At 42.2% G+C, this 23,582-nt stretch overlaps 1 long non-coding RNA gene across 6 annotated transcripts in view; it reads left to right on the top strand.

Moving 5' to 3' along the window:
• The window catches only part of LOC137443478 (uncharacterized), a 40,561-nt gene extending 20,311 nt beyond the window's left edge, over window positions 1–20,250 (top strand). For 4 of the 6 annotated variants that reach the window (XR_010987896.1, XR_010987900.1, XR_010987903.1 and 1 more), the window contains 2 exons: window positions 15,771–15,992; window positions 16,132–20,250. This is a non-coding gene — a long non-coding RNA (uncharacterized lncRNA). Of the gene's footprint in view, window positions 1–8,768; window positions 10,086–15,770; window positions 15,993–16,131 lie in introns of those variants that run through there. The other 2 variants (XR_010987902.1, XR_010987897.1) reach the window with 2 other exon arrangements.
• Window positions 20,251–23,582: the final 3,332 nt, after the last annotated feature.

A 23,582-nucleotide genomic window follows, 5' to 3' on the forward strand; every position in this document is an offset into this window, starting at 1 on the left:
TTTAAATTGGCAAGGGGAAAGTTCAGATTCAGGTCTTCAAAAAATAGACTTATAAGAAACTGGCTGTGATTAGAAACCAGGAGAAATATATTCTAGGAGAAAATTGGTTTATAATCATGCTGATTTATTTTTTTTCCATGTGTTTGTCTAGTGCATACATAAGACCTTAATGTATTCAAACTTCAGTTGTTTCAGAATCTATGTTTTGTGTTAATCAGCTATTACTAGCATTTTATGCAAACTGCAGGAAAAGTTACTGGGAGATTGTGAATCGATGTCTAATAAAATCAAGTTGATATTCCTTTTAATTATTGTTTGTATTATACTTTAAGCCCATATGATAACTCCTATATAAAGTTTTGTGCTTCACTAGTAAATATATCCCAATGCTTCAGTTGATATTAACTCCAAATAAGTTTCTTCCTGATTTATGTAGTAACCAGTTTGATCTATGCTACAATTGATTATTTACATTAATACCTAAATTACCTTGATAGTCTATATGAACAGATTGCACATAATTTGAAAAAGGTTTCCTCTGATCAGTTTAAAATTTTCCACATTTTGGATGTCTCTGTGTTTTTTTTTCCTTGGGTTGTAAGATAAGTGTAGAAGTGTTTGATCTGACCTTTCCTGGAGCAGCTGTTATTTTACATGTACATGCATAATACTCCTGGTTTTAAATGTCCTAAATTTTTTTCATAGGATATTTTCAATGTTTATCTTGTTCACATTTGAGCCCTTTCTGGCCCTTCCTTTTGGGAAAGAGGTGACCTGTAACTCATGTTTGTTCTTTTTTTCCTGCTAAGATCACAGTGTTGATTTTTAAAATCTTATTATGCTGGCTTTTTTCCTTAGTCTCTTGTTTAAGCATCCTGTTTTATTATTTTTACTTTGACTGTAGTGGCATATTGAGCAGGGATTTTCATGAAACTGCTGAAGTGGTGCCCTGGTTCCTTCCTGAGACTGAAGCATCTGGTGTTCTTTCCTATTATGGCATAACTGATCTAATGAATGACTTCCATTGAACAGAGGCAGTCCTTCCACCTCCCTTGCACCTGACACTGGCATTCAGCTGCCTAGTGATGCAGTCTATGGAAATACACCCTTAAAAAAAGCAATCCTGCCCTTTTGGTTTGTTCCCTGAGCAAGCTTGCCAGTGATGGCTGTGGCTGTTGTTGCAAGAACAGAGGACAGCACAGCAAAAGGCAGAGGAGTTGGAAGCCTGGAGTGTGCCTTTTCTGCAGTGCTCCGCATCAGAGCGGTTTAACTAGCGTAACACTATGCAGAGTTGTAACAGAAGTATAAATGCAGGATGGATGGAAACACGTGTGTAAGCATATGTTGAAAGAGTGAAACAAAGGGTTAAAGAAATGGCCTGTACTGACAATGAAGGACACCGTTTCCAGGACACCATTCCCTGCAGTATCTGTGTGCTACAGCACAGATGACTTGCCAGCGGAAGACCTTGCATCCTAACAGCAGGAGGATGGCAACAAGGTTGTGGTATAGGACATTCACCATTCTTTTCCCTGTTAGCCAGACAGGAGGAGGGACTGCAGGCATACATTTCAGACCTATATTCTGGACAAGGAAAAGCAGACAGCAGGCGGCAACAGGACCTAAGATTTATGGAAGGCCAGGAGACCAAGATACTAAGGCAAAGGACTGTCTTGTCACAGCTGATGATTCCTGAAGGATGTCTTAAAAGATCTGCTCAAAACCATATTTCTTTTAATTGCTAATTATGAGCAGCCCCTGAAATGAGAAAAAGACTTAAAAGCTGATGGCCCTTACCCTCTGTTTTGAGTAAGCTATTCTGGGCAGACCTTCTGGACATCTGAGTTTCAGTGCTTGTAAGTAAGTGAAGATAAGAGTGCGAGTGAATTAGATCTGTGGGACCATGAATGTCAGTGGGTAGAGATTTTGTAGGTAACCATTACTTTGCCTAACACAATGAGTTTTATTACACCAATTTCCATACAGTTGCACCTTTTATTTGAACCCTCAAAAACTTTTTTCTCTTGGATTTGCTTTAGTTTGTTATCTATCATTATTTGGTCTTTATAGGGGTTACTTAGTTTGGTTAGATGAACAGTTTTCCATGATTCTGAGTAACCTAAATAACTGCAGATTTTTATGCCATGGTACTGACCTCAATTTCTGGATGATTAACAACTATTCCATAACATAGGACTAGATCCATTCTTTTGAGACACATTGCAGTTAACTCTTTGCAAGTAATGAAATTCATTGCAACTAAATCGATCATTCAGTCCAATATCTTGCCTTGTTTATTGTCATCAGGTTTTGCTCTATGACTGTGTCTTAGGTTTTGTTTCTTTGCTTCAGGAGGAATTTTCTGCTCACTTTGGGCTTTGAAAGGTCTTTATTTTCTGTGATCTGGATTAATAGATCTGGAGCAAGAACTAGACCATCAGCATAAGCAGTTGTTCCATTCTTTTGTGCATGATGCTAGTATGAGTTTTACTGATTGACTGTATGAGGATTAGATTTCCAAATTCAAGTGAGGCTGCCATTTGGCTAAGTAACTTCTTGAAGCTCATTGTTTTTTCACAATATTTTATTACCTATTTCCCAGAGATAAGCAGGTTTTTGGAGACTCAGGTTGTGAGGCATGAACTTCATATATATAAAGAAACTTCATATATAAAACTCCGTTATATATATATATATAAACTCCTTATATTTCTTCCTTTTACCTTACCAGTCCTGCATTTTACCATTTTCACACTGATTGTTTCAGAAAATAGCTTATGACATCTGTTACACACTTGACAAGGGTTTCCATGGTTTGTTTCCCCCACCCTGCTTCCTCTGCCAAAACTTCTGTATGCATCCTGGATCCACATATACCTTCCCATCAGTCTTACTTTCCCATCTCTTCTCCTGTGTTGAATTGTCTTAAGGATTTGCCCATCATTCAGACTGGGGAGAAAACCAACAGGTGCCAGCCATGGACACATTCCAGCTCTTTGTTATTAAGGAATTCAGAATACAGCAAAGTTAAACTTGATGCATAGTTGTGTATCTTCTCCCTGGCATGTGTGCACAGATAATTACCAGGTAGTGTTTAATAATATACTTAGTGTATTCTTGCAAAACAGTGCTATTTGGACATAGACTTTCCTGTGATGCTAAGCACCACACAAACATGGATTGAACAGATTATCTGCAATCCTAAATGTTTGCAGGGTAAATGTAATACAGGTGAAATGGTAAAATATACACAGAAGAGAAGGAAAACACTAGAGGGGGAACATTCATAGTTAAAGAATCCAACTCATGTGATTGCCTTTAGCTATTTCCATGGCTTATCCAGTGACTCCTTCAGAGGACTGCTAGGGATATTTTAGGAGTTTCTTCATCAAAATAGCTCTCAACAGGAGCCACCCTCCATTTACTGTATGGGAAGATCCATCTCCTACATCCCACACTTTCCTCTTTTAGATAGTTCAACATAGGAGGCATGTATATACATACCTTCTTATCACACATTTTGTTCATAGGAGCTGTAGAGATATCTTAGTACGCTGAATTCCAGAGAAGGCTTTGAAGAACAGCAGTGAAGTATGTTTTCAAATATTTCACAGTATCACAGTATCACTTAGGTTGGAAAGGACCTCGAGGATCATCGAGTCCAACCTGACACCGCAGACCCCATGACTAGACCATGGCACCAAGTGCCACGTCCAATCTCCCCTTGAACGCCTCCAGGGTCGATGACTCAACCACCTCCCTGGGCAACCCATTCCAATGCCGAATGACTCGCTCGGTGAAGAACTTCCTCCTCACCTCGAGTCTGAACCTCCCCTGGCGCAGCTTGAGACTGTGTCCCCTTGTTCTGGTGCTGGTTGCCTGGGAGAAGAGGCCAACTCCCTCCTGGCTACAACCACCCTTCAGGTAGTTGTAGAGGGCAATAAGGTCACCCCTGAGCCTCCTCTTCTCCAGGCTAAACAATCCCAGCTCCCTCAGCCTCTCCTCATAGGGCTTGTGTTCAAGGCCTCTCACCAGCCTTGTTGCCCTTCTCTGGACACGCTCAAGTGTCTCAATGTCCTTCTTAAACTGAGGAGCCCAGAACTGGACACAGTACTCAAGGTGCGGCCTAACCAGAGCAGAGTACAGGGGCACTATGACCTCCCTGCTCCTGCTGGCCACACTATTCCTAATGCAGGCCAGAATGCTATTGGCCCTCCTGGCCACCTGAGCACACTGCTGGCTCATATTCAGGTGGCTGTCGATCAGCACACCCAGGTCCCTCTCTGTCTGGGAGCTCTCCAGCCACTCCGACCCCAGCCTATACCTCTGCATGGGATTGCCATAGCCAAAGTGCAGCACTCGGCACTTGGACTTGTTGAAAGCCATCCCATTGGACTCTGCCCATCTTTCCAGTCGGTCGAGGTCCCTCTGCAGAGCCTTTCTACCCTCTAATTGACTAACATCTGCCCCTAACTTTGTGTCATCTGCAAACTTGCTGATGACTGACTCTACCCCTTCATCCAGATCATCAACGAATATGTTGAAGAGGACAGGGCCCAGCACTGATCCCTGGGGGACACCACTGGTGACTGGCCTCCAGCTGGATGCGGCACCGTTCACGACCACTCTCTGGGCCCGGCCCTCCAGCCAGTTCCTAACCCAGCACAGAGTGTAGTGGTCCAGTCCACAGGCTGACAGCTTAGTCAGCAGTTTGCAATTTAAAGCAGTTTCCCTAAAGTGTAAGGTATAAAACAGGCAAAGGCATAAGGTTTCTTTTAAAATGTGATGTGGGTGAGAGAGGAGCTGAAAGCTGGCCTCTTGACATTAAATGATAGGTGGGAGACAGGAGGGGAAGTATCTCTAAAGGTAAAGGTTGAGTAAAAATTGAGGGGTTTGGAAAGTGTTTTAGCCAAACACAAAATAAACATTTGGACAGTATGATCTAATGATCTTTTCAGCTTTATGTTCCATGAAAATTGGCCTAGCTTCAACTGTGATCAAACCACAGCTGGCTTCCTGTCAATGATAAAGAAAAGAGAGGTGTGGTGGTGATAGGCAAGGAAGGGCCTTGAAAGTGAAGGTAAGTAACAGATATGAGAGAAGTCAGGAAGAGCTGTGGAGACAAGTGATGCGTTCTCCCAGGGAGCCACTAGGAAAAGGGTCAGCAGTTTTCTGAATGAATGTGAGTGAGGCTGCATCTCTCAAAATCACAGAGAAAAACGTTACTGAATCAAAATGTGGTGATGATGACAGTGATAATAACCTGATTGAATGCTTCAGCTGATTGGAAGAATTAGAAAAATACCATTTTGGAAATGCTGCTCTGAAAGTATCTGCAAATTATGAATATCAGTCTTAACATTGGGAGTAAATTGTGGAGCTAGGGTGATGCTAGTTATGTGTCTGAGCATTAGGCAGGATGATGGTGTAGCTGCACAACTTTGTGTGTGTGACCAGCAATGAAGTCACAGGATCACAGGATGTTAGGGGTTGGAAAGGACCTCCAAGTCACAGTATCACAGTAGCACAGTATAACTAAGGTTGGAAGAGACCTCGAGGATCATCATTCATATGAAAATCTCAAATCATTATATGGAGTTCTTCTCCACATAATATTGGTTAGAATATTTCCCACCTGCCACCAAAGACTGGATGCTAATTGTGGAGTTTGATTTGTTTGCTGCAGTGGGGTGGCTAGCATGAAAAACTGTGTGTTTGCATTTCCTGGGAGGACACTGATCTTTTTCTTTAGTTTATAGTAATAGTGAACATGGGGTACAGTCATTTCTTTACAATCAAATTATGAAGTCAAGTCTTCTAACAACTGTGCTCCATAGTACTTCAGTAATACAGTTAACTGAGTCAGTTCTTATTCTCATCCTGCCTGATGATGGGAGAATTCTCCCCAGGAACAGAAAGGTTTCAGTTTGCTTGAGGCTTTTATAGCTTTGTCCCATACCAGCCACAGTCATCCTTTCCTTCCCCCCACCCTTTCAGCGAGTCCCAGAACAGGTTGAGAAGGGGGACTGGAGAGAGGGCTGAGGAAATAACATCTGCTCTTAGCTAATTTTCCACTGGCATATAGTTGTATGGGCATAGTAAGAAACAGTTGGGAATTGGAATTGTTTCTAGGCTTTTCTCACTTAAACCAGAGATGAAGCAGCTTTAATGTCAGGAAGGCACAACACAAAAAGGGAAAAAAAAAAAAAAAAGCTGCTTATTTTCTTTCTTGTTATTTTTACAATAAATACCTTTCCACCAGCTGTCAAAATATAAACTGTAAATGCATCTTTGCAAGAGGAAGAAGAAAGACTTAAATAGGTGTCTAGTAGTGTCCAAATTAAAATATTTAAGTATGCAGTAAGCCTGGGAAAGAGAAACTTTAATACTGCCTTTCCTCAGAAACTTAACTCTTTGGAAAAGAATTTGATATTAATAGCCTCTTGATAGTTCCAGGTTATTCAGAGAAGCAGCAGCAACGACCAGGTAAGTCTGTAAATGACCTTTTACTTGCTAATACTTTGTGAATTCATAAATTTGTGAGCAAACACACTTTGTGGCATGCTGGACCAAAAGGGCAGCGTGTCTGTGAGATCCCAGTGGCAGGATGCTCACAGCCAGTGGGGAGAGATGGAGGTGGGAGGTCAGGCAGCAGCCTGTTCCCTGCTGGCTTACTTGCTCCTTGCCTGGGACCTCTGCCTGCACCCAATGAGGCAGATTCCTGCTGTGGTGTGCCTTCTGTCCCTGCCCCAGTGTGCTGACTGAGTGGTAGCCAGGTTTTAGTCTGTAGCTTTCTTGAGATAAAATAACCAAAATGTGACACTATATTCTAAGTATGGTGTTACAGGTTCTTTCTCATGTATACTACATGCATGGCAGAAAGTCATACAAGTGGGAATTCAACATTAAAATGGGGGTGGGAAGTTTTTTATATCTATGCTGACCTGAGAAGATAAAATCATTACTTTCTCCCACAAATTTTGGAAATCACATCTGTCTTGCATATCCATGAATATCCTCATCTATAAGTAGTCTAAATGAAGTCAGTGTCACATCTCAGCAAACAAGGCATCTCAATGTCCATGGTGAATAGAAAACCTTGTATATAGTGTTTGGGGTTTTCTCTTACCTAGGAATACTAGAATTTTGAGTCCTTACCTCTCCATCAGTGCTATGGACTAACCAAATTCTTTTTCAATGTATTTCACATGTTCATGTCCTCACTTACAATAACTTCAAAACTTCTATTAATACAAAGGATTTTACTGCATCTTAGGCTATCAAGTTGGAGAAGTAAATCAGAGAGAAGCTGATTCTCATCAACATTTTTTTATTATTTTGGGGGGACAGAAAGTGTGTTTATACTGATTGCACAAAATCACAGAAATATTGAGGTTGGAAAAGATCCTCAGGATCACCAAGTCCAACTGATAACCCTATTCTACAACGTTCAGCCCTAAACCATGTCCCCAAGCACCACATCCAAACATCCTTTAAACACACCCAGGGTTGGTGACTCAGCTGCCTCCCTGGGCAGCACATTCTAAGGCCTGACCACTCTTTCTGTGAAAACATTTTTCCTAATGTCCAGTCTAAGCCTACCCAGTGGCAACTTGAAGCCATTCCCTCTTGGTTTATCACCTGCAAGAAAAGACCAGCACCAGCCTCTCCACAGTGTCCTTTCAGGTAGTTGTGGACAGCAAGGAGGTCTCCCGTCAGCCTCCTCTTTTTCAAACTAAATAGCCCCAGCTCCTTCAGTCTCTTTCCATAAGATTATGCTGGTTACATGCTGCTTTTTGTCTGGGTACATGCTGATTTCTGAAGGCAACTCTACAATAGTAAAGGGAAGAACGTTGTATTCCAGGACAGCCTAATACTGTATTTGGTCTGGCTATCTCAAAGAGGTAGTGCCAGTGAAAGTGCAAAGTACACGAGAAGGCACAGACCCCTTCGTGGGATGGATGATATGTGCTGCTGCTGAAATTCAGGTGACACAATACTCCACAATGTAGCCCATGGTTCACTATAAACCTATCCCTGTAATGTCTCCACTGCTGCTGTCACACATTCCTATTGTGTTAAAGCCTGAATTTCAGTAGGCAAACCTCCTTAGAAAGACTTCTTTTAAGATACTACATTTTCTCATTGGCAATTGTGTATGAATCTAGGTGTATGCTACTGTGAGCTTTGATGAGTATGTTAGAGAGCATAAAAAGTTACTTCCTCTAACACACTGCCAAGCTAGAACTTCTCACAACCTTCAGATAAGCATAAAAGTGAATCTTTTAATAGAAATAATACTACTTTCTGTCAGTGTCTTAAAACATGGTAAAATTATCTCAATTTTGGCCACATTACTAAGAGGCTAAAAGAACTATATGCCTAGAACTGAAGAGTTGGTGAAGATAAAACCACCACTTATACTGATTTTTAGACCATTCTCTTGTTTAAATAATAAAACAAAGTATGTAGTAAAGACACCCCAAAAAACTCAAACCAAAACAAAACAGGAACACAGAGGAGGTGAGCAAATGCATTGCAGGTACTTGTGCTTGCCTGAAGGGGAATAAACCGTGATCAATTACTGCCCTATAAATCTCTCAATGTAAGATACCACTGTAACCTTTCCTGTAGCTGCAGTGTTTACTGGTGAAAATCTTGTAATGGTCTAGATTGAGATTATTTTTCTGGGACTAGTTTGCTGTCTCTTTACTTAGAGTTAGGCAGTACGGTATCTGATCACATCCTTTCTCTATTTACATGTTTAGGCCCTAATCCTGCTGCTGGGTTTGTTCAGATGGGACCTGCCGGAGTTAATGGGACTCTGGATGGCTGCAAGTTTCTACTCTGAAGATCTGATTGCAGGCCTGAACTTAAATTTTGAGTTTTATTCCCCTGTCTATTTTCTTCTAATTTGTTGAAAACACTGTTGTCTTTGAGACTCATTCACATCTACTTTAGTAGCATTCAGATGCTGTGCTTGGGATGTTGTCAGGCATCAGTAAAATATTTCTGTTGTGTGATGAGCCAAAAATCTCACGCTTGCCATGATTATTATGCTATATTTTTACATTCAGTGGCTTCCTACCTAGAATGGAGGAGTTCATTACCTTTTTCCCCAGCTGTTGTGGTATTTCTCTTAAATCAGATTTCAGAAGTCAGAGTAACTGTTGAAAATCTATTCAGGTAATTTTCAAAGAAATGTTGGCAAATTTGGTTTTTATTCATTCAACACAAAGTACAACTATTTGTTTTTCAATATAGTGTCTCCTTAGTAGCTTACTGTTACTGACAGCTTTCAATATGATGATAATCTGTGATACAGACTAATAAATAAGTAGGTAAAGGCTCTTCTGTGGCTTTGGTTATGTGACAAATTATACAGCCAGTTACATGCTGATATTATTTAAATGTTTTTTGTAACCCAGAGAATATATTTTGCTTACAGAATGTTGGGGGTTGGACAGGACCTTGAAAGGTCATCTAGTCCAATCCCCTTGCCAAAGCAGGATCACCTAGAGTAGGTCACACAGGAATGCGTCCTGGTGGGTTTTGAATGTCTCCAGTGAAGGAGACTCCACAACCTCTCTGGGCAGCCTGTTCCACTGTTCTGTTACCCTCACAGTGAAAAGGTTTTTCCTTATTTTTACATGGAACCTCCTATGCTTCCGCTGGCACCTACTGCCCTGTGTACTATCATTGGACATCACTGAGAAGAGCCTGACTGTCCTTCTGACACTCACCCTCCACCTGTTTATAAACATTAATGAGGTCACCCCTCAGTATTTTCTTCTCCAGGTTAAAGAGCACCAGCTCCCTCAGTATCTCCTCTTAAGAAAGATGTTCCACTCCCTTAATCATCTTTATGCCTCTGTGCTAGACTCTTTCAAGCAGTTCCCTGTGCTGCTCCCTGTCCTATTTCATATGACCATGTGATAGTTTCACTGAGTACTGACATTAAATAGCCCTGAAAGAAGCTGAAAAGGGCCTTGTGAAATCACATTATTAACAGTTTGAGGGGAAAAATGGGTACAGCCTATCTCAATGCATGTAAGTGTAAAGCAAGTATGTAGCAATATAGGATAATGAATGAATAAAAATATCCAAAACTTTATATGTATGGAATCAGAAATATTTTTTTTACAATGATATTACAATGGTATCCAAGAGCTTCACAATATCTGATGATTCTTTTGCATTGTGAGCAACATCTGGCTCAGTTGGTAGTGCATAAGACCCTTAATGGGAAGGTCATGAGTTCAAGCCTGCAGTGGGCAGTAGTGTCCTCCCTACCCTAGTCATGAGGTCTGTGGTGACAGGTTGGACTTGATGATCTTTGAGGTCTCTTCCAACCTTAGTGATACTGAAATTCTTAGAACAGCAGAACAGCATCATTGTCCTGTTTGACCAAGGAGAAAACCAAGCCACTCATTCAGTCAGTAGGAAAGTCAGTGTTATTAATTGGGTTCTCCTGCCTTTTAACCTTGTGCCTCCAGCTCCATTTTCCCCTCAAAAGCCCAAGCTTCCATTATAATCAGCTGCTTTCCATTTCTGCCTTAAAGGCTCCAGGTGTTTCAGTTTGGACTTCAGAAAAAGAGAGGAAGACAAGGTTGGTGGCCACCTGCCAAGGTGCTTGGTCTGACTTGCTCCTTGTTCACAGACGCCAATGGCAAAGGCAGAAGGCAGAACTGAGTGTTCCTGTGTGGCGTTCAACTGCCTTAACCACATGCCCATTGCACCCTTCCTGTAGTTGTCTGTCTTGTTCTATGCACAACTTCTAGAGCAAACACATATACCAACCTATAAATACTCCAATTTTATACACAACCCTGATTCATTTCCTGAGCAGCGTGTGTCCTGCACACACAGGGCAGCCGTGGCCCTGTGGAAAAATTCAGCAGAGTGAACGAGGCCAAATATTAAGGCTAGGAAGTATGCAAACTTTGCAATGAAACAGCATTCTTTTAATGCAGTTTGTTACAGCTATAGCTTGAAGTATTCTTAACAAGGATCAGCAACAACAAAAAAAAGAATTCTTGTAGAGCTGGTTGTAACTGTTGCCCTGCCTGGCTGTGAAGTGAATATTCAGCTCAGTGAAACACAGAACATCAGCTGGTAGGAGGAGGCCAGCCACCTCCAGGGAGGAAGGGAAGGAAGAAGGCTGGGTAATAAACACCATGGGCATACTTGCTTTACTTTTGAGTCTCAGGGACTATCTGGGCAGAGTTAACCCTTTGCTTTCTCTTCAGCATTCTCAGCCAAAGACATTAGCTCCTCTAGAGTTTCTCAGTGCAATGTTGGGAGTTGCTGTAGTCTGCTAGTAGTGTAAATAAAGACGGAACTCAAAGGTGGGGGGTTTCTCCTATCTGTGTTTTTTATGTCAGAAAATAAGGCAAGATATTCCTCAGGTCTCCTTGTTTTCTCCCAGATTAATTTCAGGGACAATCCATATGTTTTCAAAAACTAGACAGCAAAAGTTTTTATAGTTAAAAACACTGCTCTTGGCTTGCCTCTTTAATCTGCTTCCCAGTCAAACCGTAGTGGCCTGTGGTATTTGTAAACTACCAAGAATGTTGTGTAGGCTCCAGTGCCAGAGCAGTGGTGTTGGGAATCACAAGCTCATGTATTTACTTTTTGTGTTAGACTTGATTAGGATGGTAGGGTTTTTTTAGAGAGATCTTGCCAGACTGTGGGCTAGGCTTCTGGTTGAGTTAATGTTCTATCTTATCCACGCATTACGCTGGAGATTTGGTGGCTGGACTACTGATATGCTATGAGGTAGACAAAGCAATTTCATGCTTTGTTTTTTCATATTGTTCTCTGGGGCTTATGCCAGTCTTTTCCCACAAATAATGCAGCAAGTTCAGATGTCCTGAAAACAGCACTGGAGATGATACTAAGAAATGTAGGTAGGAAGGAAAATTTTGGTCAAGCCATTCACTAAAATTCATAAAAAAACACTTGAGAAAGTGTACTAGTATTTTGTCATAAAGTTATAAAAAAAATGAAACCCCTGCTTTTATATTTAAATATGGATCCATTTTCAAACTCTCACAGCTGTAGAGAAGTTGTGGAAGCAAGAAGAATTATAAAACTCCTTTGTTTGGAAAAGACTTCTAAGATCACCGAGTCCAACCATCAACCTAACACCACCACGGCCATTAAACCATAGCCATGAAATCAGTCTTGATAGGGTAGAGTTCACCTTGAGCCAGTATCTCGGCATTTTGTATCATGAAACCATGGCTCAAATCTGCTTCCTGTCACATCAGATAATATTATAATTGATTTATCATGTTACTTCATTGTATGCATTGTTTGTAACCTTTTGGCTGGGATTGCTCTCTTCTGGGGGGTTGGTTGTGGGAGTTTTGTTGCTGGCTTTTGGAGGCTTTTTTGGGGGGTTGTTGTGTTGGCTTTGGTGTTTATTACTAGCACCTAATATGAGGGAACCCTGATCCATGACTTGGCTTCCAGGTACTAGGATTATACATGTAGTAATCACACCTGCTGCTAAAATTTTTCTGTCTTATTTGCATTTGTTTGCCTTCAGCTTCCAGTCAATGATTCTTGCTATGCCTTTCTCTGATGGATTAAAGAGCTCTTTAGTACTCACTGTTTTCTCCCCAGGAAGGTGCTTTTACCCTGTAATCAAGTTACAACTCAATCTTTTTTCTCTTTTCTTTTTTCCATTTCTTTCCTTTCTTTTTTTTTTTTAAGCTAAACAGATTCAGGGTTGGCTTTTTGTTTTTCATTTGTAGATTATTTTGGGGTCTTTTTTTTTTTTCTTTCTATCACTTCTCTAATGTTTCTATTAAAAAAAACAACAAACAAAACACCAAAAAGAATCCCAACCACCACCAAGACAAAATTGTATTGTATTAATCACATAACACACAAGTAGTGTTCCTTCACTAGTTAGTGCTGTGTTACTATGGTCAGATCTTTGGCTTTGCAAGGTCAAATAAAATAAACAAGGATTTAATAGGTCCTCCACACAGCTAAGTGTGTAATTATTAGTGGACAGAAAAAGATGGATCACTTTAAAAACATTTAAATGCTTCATAAACTTCAGAAGGGATATTAAGTCGGCAAGGGTGGGTGTGCAGGAGGAGCGCTGCAAAAGTATTTATGTTGAGGTTTTTAAGGAGATAGGAGTGAAGTAAAAATAATAGTCTTAATTGTAACATCAAAATGTTAAGTGCTGTGGATAACATAAGGGTGGTGAGACTCTGGAACAGGTTCCCCAAAGAGGTGGTGGAAGCCCCATCCCTGGATGTTTTTAAGGCCCAGCTGGATGGGGCTCTGGGCAACCTGGTCTAGTGGAAAGTGCCCCTGCCCATGGCAGGGGGGTTGGAACTAGATGATCCTTGAGGTCACTTCCAAACCTGACAATTCTGTGAACATGGTAATAAATGCTTGCCAAAAGTTTGTAGGATTGAATGCAAAACCTTTGTTAGTAACAGACTATCCAGGACACTGCAAATAGAGGCCGTGACTGGATGTGAATATATGCAATCCTTACATCCATTTAATCCCATGAATAGCCACTTGTTTATATTTGGAAACCCTAGAACAGTTATGGGATCTGTTATAATAAAAAATTACATAATATAAATAATTTCTTTTGTTATAAAACTTCTTTTCATTAAGTCATGTAACAATTCAAACTATCAGAATCCACAGCTTCAGACTGGCTCTTGACAATTTTACTGCTTTATTTCTTATCAAAGGAGTGGCTATTCATCTTGATTTTTTTTACCCCCATACTTTAGGACAAGTTAAATTTACCCTAAAGAGACTGATTAGATGCCTGCCTGGTCTTTGGCGGACCCAGTGAGTTGTATGCATATCAGCATTAGAATTGAACCCTGTGACAGGATCTGCACTCTTATCCCTCATGGAAACCATCAGATTTTCATTAGATTGAACTACAGACTGTTTCAACTCTCAGTGCTGCAGATTGGTTTAATGCAAGTTTGTCTAACATTGTGTCTTACACAAATCTGAGGTGAGCACATTGACTTTCTGTCTGAGCTGTCCTGCCTTTTGACTAAGAAAAGACTACGCCTTTCTGTTGTGGCAGCATCCCCTCAGTGAAACTTGGGGCATATTCAATAAGGGACTGAATTTGTTTCAGCAAAATTAAAGTTCATGGAAACCTGGAGGTGACTGATGGCAGCCAGCACGGCTTAACCAAGGGCAAATCATGCCTGACAAAGTTGATGGCCTTATATGACAGGATAATAGTGTTCATCAACAAGGGAAGAGCAAATGATGTAAGCTACCTGGACTTATGCAAAGTGTTTAACACTGTCACTTACGATATCCTTGGTCTCTGAACTGGAAAGACATGCATTTTATGGGTGGATTATTCAGTGGACAAGAAATTGACTGATGATCACACTCAAAGAGTAACAGTCAAGGGCTTGATGTCTAAATGGGGACAAGTTTCCCCAAGTTTCTCAGGGGTCAGTACTGGGACCATGGCTGTTTAACATCTCTGTTGGCAGCATGGACCTTGGGAGTGAATGCATCCTCAGCAAGTTTGCCAGTGACACCAACCTGTGTGGTGTAGCTGACATGCTGGAGGGAAGGGCTGCTATCCACCTTGACAAGCTTGAAAGGTGGGCCAATGCCAACCTCATGAAGTGCAGCAAAGCCAAGTGCAAGGTCCTGCACCTGGGTCAGGGCAATCCCAAGCATAAATACAGGCTGAGTGGAGAATGGATAGAGAGCAGTCCTGAGGAGAATGACTTGGGGGTGTTGGTTGATGAGAAGGTCAACATGAGGTGGCAATATGTGCTTGCAGCCCAGAAAGCAAACTGTATCCTGGGCTGTATCAAAAGAAGCATGGTCAGCTAGTTGATTAAGGTGATTCTCACCCCCTATTCCACTCTGTGTGACTCCCAACACTGCCAGCTCTGGAGCCCCCAGCACAGGAAGGACATGGAACTGTTAGAGTGGGCCCAGAGGAGGCCCATAAAGATGATCAGAGGGCTGGAGCACCTCTCTTACATAAACAGGCTGAGAGCGTTGGGGTTGTTCAACCGGGAGAGGAGAAGGCTCCAGGGAGACCTGTATTGGAAGGGGCCTACAGGATAGCTGGAGAGGGACTCGTTACAAAATCATATAGTGATAAGATGAGATATAATGACTTTCAGATGGAAGAAGGTAGATTTAGATGAGACATTAGGAAGAAATTCTTCACCATGAGGGTGGTGAGGAACAAGAACAGGTTGCCCAGAGAAGTTGTGGAGGCTCTAACCCTAGAAGTGTTCAGTGCTAGGCTGGATGGGGCCTTGAGCAACCTGGAGGCACTCAAGGAGGTGTCACTGCCCATGGCAGAGAGGTGGGAACTAGATGATATTTACAGATCTTTCCAACCCAGCCTACTCTATGATTCTAAATAAGGAAGAAATGCAAGTTACCATAATGTAAAAGAAATAAAATCCTCTAAAACTCCTGAAAAAAAGGAGTAAAGGTGAATAAGGACAGAATAGAAAAGCAAATGGGTGGTAATTAAGAAAGCACTAATCTTAAATAGATTTAGACTACAATTGTGTGTTAATGCAGAAGTAAATGCTAAGATTTTGGTGGGACTGTGTGACCTGGTATTGAATTGTTGCCCTGCAATGATGAGTCAACAGAGACCTTTTCAAAACAACTATCTGTTGCTGGAAAGAAATGAGAGAAGTGGGCATTCCCTTGAATGTGTTTTGGTATCACAGGCTTAACTGATATAAACTATGTTATTTCTTACATCCTAGGTTGCTTGGTTTTTTTCTCCTGAGTGTCCTAAGTCCTGGAATAGAACCCTTAAATAATGGGAGATGACAGCACTGGGAAAGAAGATAGAAGAAACAGGATGGTTATGATACAAGCTGAAGACAGTCTCCATAATGACTAGCATGACCTAATTTCTCTGAATGGCCATTTAAGAGGTGGTGATCCTCTTTCCTGAACCAGAATTGGGATGGCTGCATATAATGGTAGGTGTTTGACCAATGCAGCACCCACTGGAGTATAATACATACTGGATAATCATTCTGGGGGTGGGGGAGAGAGAGGTGGTAGCTAGAAAGTTACTTTTCCTTTAAATAATACTACTGACATTTACTTGGTGAGTAGGTACAGCTTCCAGAGTGCATCTTCCAACCTATCTTTGCACAGGAGTATGGGGAAGAGGAGAAAAAGGAGACAGACAAGAGAGATGGAGAAAGCATAACAGTCATTTGAGGCTGCTTTTGCTCTTCCAGGATATGTTCTTTGCCCTCCTGAAGTGATTCACTCTGATAACTTGTAGTACTTGTAATCTTCCTTGACTGCAATATCTCACTGGGCAGTTAACAGAGTTGCTGAATGTGTGGATGATTCTCCAAATGAGTGGGAACCAGTCTGTTGTTTGCCACTACTTGATGACAACCATAGACACTTAGCTTTATTCAGTGAAAAGGCAAGAGTGTCCTGTCAAGCAATGCAAGTTCCTTTCTGAAGCTGTAGGCAAATGGTTATTTCCTCCAGCAGATGCTGTGACTGCTTGTATGCAGAGTGGACATCACAGCAGATCCTGTGTAGTTACCAGATACTGATGTGCGCTGCATCCCCTATTTCTTCAGATATCAACATTAACTACAGCACAGGAGGTTCCACCTCAACATGAGAAGGAACTTCTTCACTGTGAGTATCACAGAGCACTGGAACAAGCCCCTCAGAGAGGTTGTGGAGTCTCCTTCTCTAGAGACTTTGAAGACCCATCTGGATGCATTCCTGTGTGACCTGTGCTAGATTCTATGGTCCTGCTCTGGCTCAATGTTCTCCAGAGGTCCCTCCCAACCCCTAACATCCTGTGATCCTGCCAACATCCTGTGGACTCACATTATTTTCCTGGTTTGTGGAGATAATACTACGCTAGGATTTCTAATATCAGGGACTGTGTGGGTGTGAAGGTGTCTTTTATCTGTTCAGAAGCAGATGGTGTAGCCTGTGTTGCAGATATGGATAGAGTCTTGTATAAAGGATCAAAGCACAGGTCAGAGTGATGTTTGTATATTGTGTATTTTCAGAAAAGGTAAGGAAATAGTAATTCTGTCCCAGCACTATACCCAGCTCAAGAAATCTGTCTAATTTAGCATGTAGCATTCTGTGTGTAGCTGTCTAAAGGACTGCTGTGTGTGAGGGAACATAGCTTGTTGAATCTTCTGGGCTGGATAAAATAGGAAGGAGGGGAATACCCAGTATTTTTCATCACCTCAGGTCTGGTTGAATTCTGCCTGTTGAGGTGCAGAAGTCTAATAGTGGTGTTAGCATGAGAGGCATATCTACCTCTAGACTGCAGTGAGAGAGGCTGAGTACTAATACCCTGAAAGGAGTGCTTGTGAAGGTGGACAGCAGTGTTTTGGCTTTATTAGAAGCAACTGATAAGTGTTAACCTGGTGGTGGACCTGACTGTACAATCACTTAGATGGTCTGGGGATTTTGAAGAGGGATTGAATATCTGATAGAGTGTTTCCAGAAAGTTGACTAGATAAGTGGATGTTGCACTGCATGTTGTTCTCTCAGCAAAGCAAACATCTTAACAGGTCAGTGATTTCAGAAACAGTGCAGTTGTGGAAAAGCATTTCCTGAACCCTTTTTGCTGTTGAAGCTGAAGACAGTTCCCATCTGTCTGAAACTCTGCCTTGAGAGCTTCACAGGGGCCCTTAAAGAAATTGTGTACTTATACATATAGAATAAGATGCTAAAGGAATTACAAGTCATAATAGTAAATAATTTCCATTACTGCTACCATGAAAAGATATTTTCTGTACTTTCTGTGTTGCTGTGAAAAAAAATGTTCATGGTGCAGTGACAAGCTACAGAAAAGTCTATACTGTTGTATCTTCATCAGTTTTGCCCACTTCATGTGCTGAACAAGGTGGGTATACACTTCTGCCATGAAACACATTTTCTTGGATGCTTGTCTACCTGTTAATTCCCCCAAAGGCATACAAATTTGAATGTTATCCATTCATACAACATTTTCATATTCCACAGGATAAAAGCACTGTGTAAGTAGTGACCCTGATTTAAGTACGTATCAGCTCTAGAAGTGATGGAGTTGTCCGCAGGGCTCACATGTCAACAAAAATCAGCTGGTTTGCACATGAAGCATGCAAGGAAATTACTGCAGCAGCACCGGTGCCATCCCTGCCCGCCTTTCCCTTTAGTCAGGGAAGGCTACCTTGTCTGGCTGCTGCCTCTCCTCAGTTACCACTTACTCACACATCTAGAGTAGCTAGCCCCACTGAAAGGACAAATGGCCTTCTGAAACCCTGTTCTCTAGACAATGCTCCCTAATAGAAGACAGCCAGCAATATATGCAGATTACTTGACACAATCCAAGCAAATCCAGCTGGAAAGGTAAAGCAAAGCACATTCCATGCATTGTTTTGTTTGCAGCCATTCTAAGTCTCATTCCTTTGAATGGAGTCTTTCTCTTCCACAAATTATTTTAAGAAAATATTTGGAGTATCTCTTGAAGATTTCAAGCAAGACATCAGAGGGAAAAAAAAAAACCAAAGTGGTTATAAATCTGCACCTGATAAGCAACTGAGAATTGTGTTCATCCAGCCTATGTACAGGCTGGCACTGCAGCCTCAGAGAAAGTGCAGCTATGGCCCAGTGCTCTTTCTACTGGGAATGGCCCATCCTCTGTACAGCTAGAAGTGTTCAAAAGCAACAGTGACAATCTAAATCACCAGCAGCTCCATCATAAAGACGTGTGCCCAGGTGCCTTTTCTCTGCAGATGTTTTGCTCTTGTTTTGAGCAACATTTTTGTTGAGAAAAGCTTTCAAATCTTGCTCAAAATAGCCTAATAGTAGCTTTGGATTTGACTGACAAGCTGGGTTTTATTGTAATACACTTTCACTGTAATGTTCTCTTCATTTTGACCCAAAAAACAATGATCTCATTCCTTAGGAGGGAGGACAGGGTGACAAAATCCGGAGGTCCAGTGGCATCACTGAATTTTTTCATTTAAAGCAAGCTATGACATCATCTGCCTTCCAGCCAAAACCAGCTGGGGAGTAAGCAATATCCATCACAGAGGGCAAAATTTGTAAAATAAGGTGGTAGCGTGGAGCATCAACCTTCTTCCCCCAGGGAATATCTTCTGTCCCACAACAGGTGTCTTCTGAATCTCACAGAATTGATCGAGATCCTTTTCTCACCTCTGTCAGCAACCACAGTGCTCAAGTGGGCAGAGACTTTCTAAGGTCTGGCTCTTCATATACTGTGACTCCCCTGAAAATTCTGCTGTTTTGTTATCCAGGGAGAATGAGATCCCCACTCTGCATCTACCTCTTGGTCAGGCACCACTGCCCACCAGGTGGTGTGTACTTCTTGGGATTCTCCATCTTTGTTATAGAAGTCTTCAGTTACACAGGGGATGATCTGACGTGAGAGGATAGTTTTAAATAGATGAACTAAAACTGGTTTAATTGTTCAGTTGGAACTTTTCCTACTTAGGAACACATTTTTTGTAACAGTTCTGCCTTTGGAAGGGCCTTTCTCTATTATCTCTAAAGAAAACAGGAAACAAAAAAGATGCTTTTTAAAAAGGGTAATAATATGTATAGCTGATGTTTTCACCCAAGTTCAGCTTGCCATGCATGGACAAGAAGCTGAACCAAAAAAAGCTTCTCACAAACACTTGTACTAGCTTTCAAGTAAGTCAATATTCCAATTTTTAAGATATCCTTACCCTGTGAAAACAAATGTCTAAGGAAAATCATAGTGTTACCCTGCAATAGGACATCCAATCTGTGTGACTTTTCCCAGAGTATGCTCTTGTTTGCAAAACAGCAAAATTACTAAACAGGGGTTTTGAAACTTCCTGTGCAGCGCTACACGCGTTGGGCTTTCTTTTTTTCGCCAGAGTCACATTTGAGCTGTTGCAACCCAAATATTCTGGGGGCCGAGCCTCTGTGCGTGAAGTCGACGGTGGCTCGTGTTACCCAAGTGATCTCAGTGACTGCACCTGTCATGTGGAGTATAATTTAAAACAGATTCGGACTTCAATAAGGTTTGCAGAAGGCAGCATGTTTGTAAAGTATCAGAAGGGATGTGGCACAGCATGAACAAGAGAAGAAACACATACTGCTTCCGTAAAATGCACCACTGTCTGCAACTGATGAGTAAATTCTCTTTATTTCTGTCATCAAGGGCTGCAGAAAAAAAAAAACAACACTGGGATATGGAAGCATGTACAGGCCTTAGTATGTAACTAGCAGAGATGAAGGAAAACCTTTAGAGGAATGTGTGGTGTAATCAGAACCTGTTCACTGCTTGCCTTTTACTGAAGTGTTGGCTCTACACAGCGGCTGGTCTGATTTTCACAGAAGAGACTTCAAGGGTGTTCAGTATGTGCAAAGTCACCAGCTACTACACAGCAAAACACGTAAATGCTTGGGCTTTTCACAGTTTTCCTCTGTTCCATCTTCTCTGTAAAGGTTTAAACAGAAAGGAAGAAAAAAGCAACAAAACCAACCAACCAAATAAAACCCACAAACCAAACCAAGACAAAACAAAACACAACAACCCACAAAACCCTTCCTTGAGGCCATGAGTGTTCCTTATTGTTAAGGTATTTTCACAAGTGCAGATAGCAGAACCACTGTTTTCATGTGTCCATCAGCGCTTTTTCACAAGTGAGGCAGTTGTATAATTAGGGTCATTACTCAGAAGGATATTTGACTTCCATAAAGCACCCCACCTCGACAAACAATTGGTAATTGAGAGAGAAGATTTGAAAATTGTTTGCCCTCTCACCAGTAATACCTTGAAAGGAACAGTTTGAGGAGGAAATGATCATAACCAAGTAGCAGCAACAAGCTTGGGCATTGGGTCCGAAATACAAACTACTGGACTCTGGATTAGCTGAGGAGATCAGATGAATACTGATACAAATATTCTCTCAGTAGGTGTGTAAAAGTGTGTATAATTTGTGGGGCTTGTTCCTCGGCCATGAGAGGCCCAGTTAAGTTAGGAAGACTTTGTGGAGATATTAGTGTTTGCTTGGATGAAAGAATTGCCGGAGGACAAAGGTAGAAAGTGTGAATGACACTCAGAAAAAAAGTGCAGGTATAAACTTCTTGAACAATAAAGTTGCCCTGCTGCATATTCAGGTGTTAACCTGGAGGAGGTTTAGATCTTGTGAGGCTGAAGAGCTCTCAGCCCAGTGTATTTTAACATGTGCTGCCAGCTTCCTAAATAAGAATCACAGTTCCTATAGAACCTGTATGTTACTTTCGTGATTCCTAATGGTACTGTGTGCAGAAACATACTGAAAGAAGTAAGCTGGTTTCACATCATTCATTATGATACACTTCAGACCAAGACTTGGAGTGTTGCTGCGCTCCATCTGCTAGCAGATCAGTACCCTTGGCCTCTGCTGTGGGATCTGCTTATTTGAAGCATACTTTGGTCATAACAGTGTTTTACAGACAGCATCTTACAGACATCTTGGAAATACTACTCCACTTAAAGAAGGAAGAATGAGCATAATTTTTTGTCTGAGGATCATCAGACAGTAAGCCAGTGACAAAGCCAATCTCTTGCAGCTGCTTCTGTGGCTTAATTCCTAGCAAGGAACCATATAAAGTGACCACTTGGCTGCATCCTGACAGGATATTATCACAGTTTTTCTATTGATGCAATTAAAATAATTCATCCACCTAATGTGGATGCAAGGAAGTAGAGAATGGAGCCATCCCACCACGAAGGTGTCCACAGTGAATTAATGCTAGTATTTCTTTAAAATCACATTCATATCTAAAGAAATAGCAAGCTAGTTTATTTAGGCCTGGATGCACTGGAAATAGCCACAATTATGACTTTAGGACATGAATTGTTAAAAAATTCAGGTATTTGTACAGCTTTCCATTTGTATAGGCCTAAAGTTAACAGACTAGTATTCTCTAAGTTTCTCGCCTACTAAGCAAGCAGTGTTGGGCTAAATGAAAACATGCATGGTATTACCATTCTTGGATCTACATGCTGGTTTTGTTTGGGACCTTAAGAATGACTTCCTAAGATTGGCTTTTCACTGTAGTTAATTCCAGCTACTGAATGCTATTAGCCATGGTCCTACCAAAGCAGTGACAAGAGACTTCCAAATTGTTTTTTTCAGATTAAATACTTTTAACTTCTATTACTGTTCACAAATAATCATGTGAAAATAGTTTGGGTTTGATGATCTGCACACACCTCCTCCCCCCCTTCCTCTCCCCCCCCCCCCCCTTCAATTATTCTCCTACCCAGTGAAGTTCTAGAAGGGTTTGTGGTCTGGCAAAGATTTATCCTATTTTCACATTTAAGTGGCCTGCAAAACTTGTAAGGATTGCACAGACCACCTCTTAATGTTACCTGCTACTCACACTGCCAATTTTACAGCAGTTGGAAGGTAAGAATGGTTTTTGATATGTACACCCATAGAGATCTCTCTCCATTCAAGTTTCCATTATTTCACTAACTGCACTGATAATGGCTTTCAGGGTACGCCTGTGGGTTTGGATTTATCGCAACCAGTGCTCCTCCCAGGGTCGTTTGCACCAGTAAAGCGAATACAAACAGCAAAGCTTGTGTTAAGGGGCATTCCTTCTGCTTGATAGTCCCCTACAAGTGACAATAAAAAAAGAAGAGTGGCAGCAAAAGGCAGGTGAGATGTGGCCCAGATGGCCACGTTTCCAGCCGCTCAGCCTGCCTCTAGCATTGGGATGCCTGGGCTGGTGCATGGGGCGTCATTCCTAAAGAGCAGAGAGCGAGCGGGGGAAAAGCTGCCTGGCCACTCCGGCCTGCTCCTTGTCGCCCAGTGGGTTACGATGAGAGCCGAGGCATTTCGATTTCTTTCTCACAGATAAATTACGCATTTATGAAAAAAATAAACCCGCCCCAAACTACCACGTAACGCAGCGCGCGTAAGCAGAATGATGTTCGCCGCGGAAGGCAGCGCCCGTGCCGGCTGATGCGCGGCAAGAAAAACCGGAAAACGCGAGCTCGTTTCTCCGCGCCCCGTTGCGCCCCGAGCCCCCGCGCCTCAGTTTCCGTGTCTGTGAAGCGCGGTGGCGCGGCCCGCCAGGGAGGTGCCGCAGGGGCGGGGGGCGGCAGCATCTCGGGAGTGCCCGCGGCGCTGAGCGCCTTGCGCCGTGCATCTCCCCAGGGCGGCAGGGGCCAGGCGTGCGAGGACCCCTAAAGCGGCGAAGAATGGCCCTGAAGGCGAGGGGACCGTGGCAGCAGGCTGTGCTTCTTGCAGACGGCAGTGCAATGCCGAGCTACAGCCTCAGAACTCTACATCCCGCCGCTACCCGACTCCCTCCACTCACTTTTATATTTGCGCGCCCTTTCAATCCTCAGTGACGTGTCCCGCGCCGCGCCCAATAAGCGAAGCTCTCTGGTCAGGACAATGGAAGGGCCTCGGCCAATCGGTGGGGCGGTTGGCTTGGCGGCAGCCAATGGGGATGGGGCTGTGTTGAGAGTAATGTTACCAGCACTGAGAGTGTGAGGAGGCTGCGTATCGATCCCGCTCTCACAGCCATTGCGG

The sequence above is a fragment of the Melanerpes formicivorus genome, unplaced genomic scaffold, assembly GCF_026170545.1.
Source record: "Melanerpes formicivorus ecotype bairdi unplaced genomic scaffold, bMelFor1.0.p_v2 SCAF_1, whole genome shotgun sequence".
NCBI classification, from domain to species: Eukaryota; Metazoa; Chordata; class Aves; order Piciformes; family Picidae; genus Melanerpes; species Melanerpes formicivorus.